This window comes from Triticum dicoccoides, chromosome 3B (assembly GCF_002162155.2).
Source record: "Triticum dicoccoides isolate Atlit2015 ecotype Zavitan chromosome 3B, WEW_v2.0, whole genome shotgun sequence".
Classification (NCBI taxonomy): Eukaryota; Viridiplantae; Streptophyta; class Magnoliopsida; order Poales; family Poaceae; genus Triticum; species Triticum dicoccoides.
This window is the reverse complement of record NC_041385.1, coordinates 834,839,984-834,845,983: the sequence shown is the minus strand read 5'-3', so window position 1 is coordinate 834,845,983 and position 6,000 is coordinate 834,839,984. Positions and strand designations below refer to the sequence as shown.

At 51.8% G+C, this 6,000-nt stretch overlaps 1 long non-coding RNA gene and 1 pseudogene across 1 annotated transcript in view; one reads left to right on the top strand and one right to left on the bottom strand.

The window, feature by feature from the left end:
• The window catches only part of LOC119282557, a 19,509-nt gene extending 16,507 nt beyond the window's left edge, over nucleotides 1-3,002 (bottom strand). The window contains exons 1-3 of the long non-coding RNA XR_005138780.1: nucleotides 2,943-3,002; nucleotides 2,533-2,643; nucleotides 443-563 (exon numbers count right to left, since the gene is read on the bottom strand). This is a non-coding gene — a long non-coding RNA (uncharacterized LOC119282557). The remainder of the gene's footprint in view (nucleotides 1-442; nucleotides 564-2,532; nucleotides 2,644-2,942) is intronic.
• A 96-nt stretch (nucleotides 3,003-3,098) lies between these two features.
• LOC119280217 lies at nucleotides 3,099-4,719 on the top strand (annotated as a pseudogene).
• The last annotated feature ends 1,281 nt before the right edge of the window (nucleotides 4,720-6,000 follow it).

Below are 6,000 nucleotides of genomic sequence, written 5' to 3'. Positions count from 1 at the left end.
TCGTGCCACAAACCGGGACTAAAAGGGAGGAGCTTTAGTCGCGGTTGGCCTGGCCAACCGCGACTAAAGGCCTTTGGGCACCTTTAGTCCCGGTTGGCCTGGCCAACCGCGACTAAAGCCCGCGAGCGCCCTGGGCCCAGGCATTTGGTCGCGGTTCATCTGCCGAACCGCGACTAAAGACTTCATTAGTCGCGGTTCCTACAGTTTCGCGACTAATGGGGCTGGACGGAAGCCTCTTTTTCTAGCAGTGGTGCTTGACCAATTCGAGTACATTTCAGTTCAGTTCTGACGATGACGACACGACAACACATTTTGACAACCAGTACTCAATCTGCTACTGTTATTTAGCACTTGTAAACAATAGGCATAGCACGGCTGGTGTGTACATGCAGTTTTGTGTAAGCAGAGAAGATTTGTGTAACATGCAGTTTTGTCATTTTACCTTGACTGCCGTGCTCAAATCATTCCACACTCCAGCAATAAAACTTGCGGGTGCAGATATGTGCATAGTTCCTTTAGTCCGGCTATTTACAACCGATGCCGCCAGTGTGCTCAACTGCTTCCTGAACATCAGTTCAAGCAAGTACAAAGGTTTCAATAAAATTCAAGATTTCCACAATATATGTTGAATATACAAATTAATCTAAAAATCAAATAAGCAAAAGAAAATCACTATATTGAATATACAGAGTACTCCACATGGTCCATATGTAGAAGCCAGTGACCAGAGTTGCATTTGTGAACAAGTTCAAAGGATAAACCTGTTGGGGAACGTTGCAGAAAACAAAAATTTTCCTACTCGTTTCACCAAGATCATCTAGGAGTTCATCTAGCAACGAGTGATTAGATGCATCTACATACCTTTGTAGATCGCGAGCGGAAGCGTTCAAAAGAACGGTGATGATGTAGTCGTACTCGACGTGATCCAAATCACCGATGACCAGCGCCGAACGGACGGCACCTCCGCGTTCAACACACGTACGGAACAGCCACGTCTCCTCCTTCTTGATCCAGCAAGGGAGGGAGGAGAGGTTGAGGGAGATGGCACCAGCAGCAGCACGACGGCGTGGTGTTGATGGAGCTGCAGTACTCCGGCAGAGCTTCGCTAAGCACTATGGAGGTGGAGGAGGTGTTGGGGAGGGAGAAGGAGGCAACCAAAGGCCAGGGCGTTCAGGTATGAAGTCCCTCCTCTCCCCCACTATATATAGGGGTGCCAAGGGGGGGTGGCCGGCCCTAGGAGATCCAATCTCCTAGGGGGTGCGGCGGCCAAGGGGGGTTTCCCTCCCCCCCAAGGCACCTAGGAGGTGCCTTACCCTCCTAGGACTCTTGCCCCCTTAAACCCTAGGCGCATGGGCCTATGTGGGGCTGGTGCCCTTGGCCCATTAGGCCAAGGCGCACCCCCTTACAGCCCATGTGGCCCCCCGGGGCAGGTGGACCCACCCGGTGGACCCCCGGGACCCTTCCGGTGGTCCCAGTACAATACCGATAACCCCGAAACTTGTCCCGATGCCCGAAACAGGACTTCCCATATATAAATCTTTACCTCCGGACCATTCCGGAACTCCTCATGACGTCCGGGATCTCATCCGGGACTCCGAACAACATTCGGGTTACTGCATATACATATCCCTACAACCCTAGCGTAACCGAACCTTAAGTGTGTAGACCCTACGGGTTCGGGAGACAAGCAGACATGACCGAGACGACTCTCCGGTCAATAACCAACAGCGGGATCTGGATACCCATGTTGGCTCCCACATGCTCCACGATGATCTCATCGGATGAACCACGATGTCGAGGATTCAATCAACCCCGTACGCTATTCCCTTTGTCTATCGATATGTTACTTGCCCGAGATTCGATCGTCGGTATCCCAATACCTCGTTCAATCTCGTTACCGGCAAGTCACTTTACTCGTACCGTAATGCATGATCCCGTGACCAGACACTTGGTCACTCTGAGCTCATTATGATGATGCATTACCGAGAGGGCCCAGTGATACCTCTCCGTCATACGGAGTGACAAATCCCAGTCTTGATCCATGTCACCCAACAGACACTTTCGGAGATACCCGTAGTCTACCTTTATAGTCACCCAGTTACGTTGTGACGTTTGGCATACCCAAAGCACTCCTACGGTATCCGGGAGTTACACGATCTCATGGTCTAAGGAAAAGATACTTGACATTAGAAAACTCTAGCAAACGAACTATACGATCTTGTGCTATGTTTAGGATTGGGTCTTGTCCATCACATCATTCTCCTAATGATGTGATCTCGTTATCAATGACATCCAGTGTCCATAGTCAGGAAATCATGACTATCTGTTGATCAACGAGCTAGTCAACTAGAGGCTCACTAGGGACACGTTGGTGTCTGTTATTCACACATGTATTACGATTTCCGGATAACACAATTATAGCATGAATAAAGACAATTATCATGAACAAGGAAATATAATAATAATGCTTTTATTATTGCCTCTAGGGCATATTTCCAACAAAACCATCATTTGATTAGGAGCAATTGCTACCTGAGCTGTCTGCAAGGGTTTGCATTATTTTGAGATGAATTGGCCATAACTGAGCTTCCCCGCGAACACTTGATTACAGAGAAGAACATGGGTGGGTAGCTGGTACTCACACTGAACATTTACTCAGTCAAGATCAAGACAGAATGAAAGATACAAAAAAGATCTATTAACAAAACAGTAGATGCATAGGACCAAGCACAAGTTCTTTCAGTCAAGATCTTTGTTGAGTCAAGTTGATGTTCAGAACCTGTCAATTTCTGTCAGGTTTTGATCTGTCAAGTTGATGTTCAGTCAAGATCAAATTTCTGTGACCAAATGATCTTAGACTTACTCCTAACTATTGGATCATGAAATTGCAGTGATAAACATGATAAACAATACCAGGGACCAGCAAAAGAGGGGAGCCGCACCTTGGCAAGTGGGGAGAGAGCACCCACGACGGCGAGGAGGCACACGCGGCCGCGGGGACTATGTTGGGCCGTGGGCGGACGGGGCGGGGGGTTGGCATCTTGGACCAGTCGGGGAGGTGGCGACGCCTGGCGGACTCAGCGGCGTACGCGGCCTCGATGGCCTGGAGCTCCGCCTCGGCCTCGGCATCTCGGCGTCCCATATGGCGGCGCGCGCTTAGAGAAGACCGGCTTCGTGGTCGACGGTGGCCAGCCAGCGAGGAGATGATCGACGACGCGCGGGGGCAGCTCCGGCTCCCCGCCCTCAGGGAAAGAGGAAACGGCCCGACGGCCGAGCAAAGGCGGAGGCGGCGGCACGACAGGGAGCGTGCGAGCGCGGGGCTAGGGTTCACAGATGGACGGGGCGGGGCGGGCGAGGCCCGGGGGCATCGGCCACGGTGAGCGGGGTGGGCGGGGCGGCGAGGACTGAGGGAGGGAGAGGGAGAGGAGAGGGCAGGGCGATGCGGGCGGGGCGGCGAGGACGAGGGAGGGGGCGCTAGTGCGGGCTGGGGAGCGGCTAGGTCATCTCCACGCGGGCCGGCGCCTTTTATACCACGTGTGAGTGAAATGTCCAAAATGCCCCCGTGGGGGGGGGCAGGAAAATTACGTGCGGTGGCAGAATTGAGGTGAAACTATTCATTTCTATAGTGCCCATCCTAGATCCGACGGACAAAACTCTCCAGCGGCTTGATCCAATGGCCCAGATCGCATCAAGCAGCCAGATCCAACGGCCCAGAATCCAAATTGTTGTGAGAGCTTGTAGGAACATCCTTCTCTTATCTCTTGATTGGCTCGGCTCCCACTGTCACCAGTACGCAGCATTTCCCTTTCCCTTTGCTAGCTGCTCGATCCTTCACATCACAAGTCATTCTTTGCTTGCTGTGCTGTCCAGAGTGAGAGATGAGCGGCGACAGCGGAGGCATGGTGGCGCGGCGTCGTTCGTGGCCAGGACATACGCCATGGTGGACGACCCGGCAACCGACGCCGTGGTCGCCCGGGGGCCGGTCAAGAACAGCTTCGTCATCACCGACCCCTTCGCCTTCTCGGAGATGCTGCTGCCCGCGCACTTCAAGCAGTCCAACTTCTCCAGCTTCGTCTGCCAGCTCAACACCTACGACTTCCGCAAGGTGGACCCGGACCCCTGGGAGATCGCGCACGCCTCCTTCCTCCGTGGCTAGACGCACCTCCTCCCCCGCATCGTCCGGCGGAGCGGCGGCGGCAGCAGGCGCGCGAAGGAGGACGGCGACGAGGAGGACAGCGACGAGGAGGAAGGCATCAGCAGTACGGTGCTGGCCATGAAGGTGGTGCGGCTGAGGAATGAGCAGAGGGCCACCGAGGAGCGCGTGACGGCGATGTGCCGCCGGGTGCAGGACACCGAGCGCCGGCCCAAGATGATGCTCGCCTTCCTCCTGAAGGTCGTCGGAGACCCCGACGCGCTGCACCGCCTCGTAGGAAACTCGAGTAGCGACGACGGATTAATCCCGGGCGAGGGCGCGGAGGCCAAGAGGCCGCGGGTGCTTCTTAATAGGGACGTCCAGGTGGGCGAGCAGATGCACGTCGACGGCGAAGGGCAGTTGTACGGCATCAGCCGGCAGGAGGCCTTCATTCGGGAAACCCCGGTCGACTTCACCGGGCTCTACACCGGAGGCGACGGGTTCAGCTATGTGCCGACGGACGACCCGCCGTACGCTTTCACCGTGGAGGGCAGCTACTGAGTCCTGCCGGTTGGTTCAGATGGGGTTTCTATAACCTTGTACCGGACGTAATAGAAGTTTTTTTTGTGCGACGACGTGGTAGCAGTACTTTGTTGCAAATTACTACTCCTACCACGTCGGTAAAACTATATGCTTGCTATAGTCTTTCGTAAACCCGGGCATGGGCAGCCCGGCCCGACGACCCGGCCCGAGCCCGGCCCGAAAAACCCGGGTCGGGCCGGGCCAGGCTTGACATTTGGGGCGGGCTTGGGCTTTGTTTTGCAGCCCGAAAGATAGTTCGGGCCGGGCTCGGGCTTCAATTTTCCCGTATTTCAGGCCGGGCTTTCGGGCTTTGGGCTTGACTTCGGGCTGGGCTCGTGCTTGAAAATATGGAGTACTTCGGGCTTCGGGCCGGGCTCGGGCTTGAGAAATGAAGGTCAGGCTTTTACAAGCCCGTCCTGAAACCCGGCCCGGCCCGACGTTTGCCCAGGTTTAGTCTTTCGGTACTTTGGTACGGTGAAACGTCAATTGGCCAACTGCAACCTCACCTGTAAATTCTTACTAATAAAATATTCATGTGTTGCCACGGGCTTATGTAATATTTCACTAAAATTATATATAAAGATAATGCATGTTAAATTTCACAGGTACAGACAATTTAACACGGTCATAACTGCATAAAAACTGAAGTCCACTTCACTTGTGATATAAACTGATAACAAATGGTGAAATGACAATGCATACATATAAAGTGATGATCCATCTAAAAAATCTAGTACAAATTATTACCTGAAAATCTAGTAAAAATTATTGAGATATCTTAAGAAATTGTCGCACAATATCAGAAAAGTTGTCTTTAATTTCATTCGCACGATGTTTGAGTAACTAGAATAAAAGCTGCTTCGTCAAGACATAACCATCCTGCAAAAGCAATATATGTAGTTAGCACGAATACTTCACGTGGAAGGTCTAAAAATGTGTGCAACAAACAATACTCACCATGCACACCGGCTTCGCCAGGTCTTTGCCCTTCCACGAGAACATAAAATGAAAAAAATAGCCAAACAAATCCCAGTAATTTCCTAAATTGTTATTATATTAAATATGGTGATAACAAAAATAAATTTTCGTATTATGAATTTATTACCCATCTACGCACGCTGGAATACCATTAGGAAATAAACGTTGCCATTTTGATATATCGGAATCCATCCTGGCTGCTTTATTTCGAGTGCTTCTTTGAATTCCCTTGCAAAACTTTATAGTTTCACTAAGTGCCTTAGAATTTTAAGATCTGACGACTGTGTTGTATGAATAGGGTCTAGAAT